The sequence below is a fragment of the Colobus angolensis genome, unplaced genomic scaffold, assembly GCF_000951035.1.
Source record: "Colobus angolensis palliatus isolate OR3802 unplaced genomic scaffold, Cang.pa_1.0 Scaffold525, whole genome shotgun sequence".
NCBI lineage: Eukaryota > Metazoa > Chordata > Mammalia > Primates > Cercopithecidae > Colobus > Colobus angolensis.
Genome location: NW_012118766.1, coordinates 166,061 through 166,759, shown reverse-complemented (window position 1 = coordinate 166,759; position 699 = coordinate 166,061).

Below are 699 nucleotides of genomic sequence, written 5' to 3'. Positions count from 1 at the left end.
GGATAGAATGGCCTGCCGTGACACTTAGAAAGGTCTGTGTTGGAGTCAGCACTGCCTCTCCCTGAGTTTGTTACCTTGAAAAGGCTTGTCCACTTATTTGAGTTTCAGATTTTCATTGACTGTAAGATACATTTTGTCAGTACAGCTTGAAAGATAAAAATACTGTTTCCAAAGAGGCAAGGTAAAATGATGCATTTTATTTGCTGAAAATTCGTATTTATTTCTTCCCCAGAGTAAGTGTAGTAAGTTTTAAAGGTCTGTTCTTTTAAAGGGTAATTTCAAATGGAATTGTAGGACTTAGCTTTGTCGATGCTACTGGTGAAATAAAAGTGTGATAGATAAATTGATGATTTACAAAGATTCACCAAAATGTCAGTTCCCCTCTTGTAGCATGGTGAAGAATTTACGACAGTGGACACATCTGTATCCTCTTATCTGGATATCTGAGGGTTTTTTGTTGTTGTTGTTGTTTGTTTTTTTGGAGACGCTGTCTTGCTTTGTAGCCCGGCTGGAGTGCAGTGGCACCATCTCTGCTTATTGCAACCTCCACCTCCCGGGTTCAAGTGATTCTCCTGTGTCAGCCTCCCGAGTAACTGGGATTATAGGCACCCACCACCACACCCAGCTAAGTTTTGAATTTTTAGTAAACATAGGGTTGTAGGCCTGGCACGGTGGCTCATGCCTGTAATCCCAGCACTT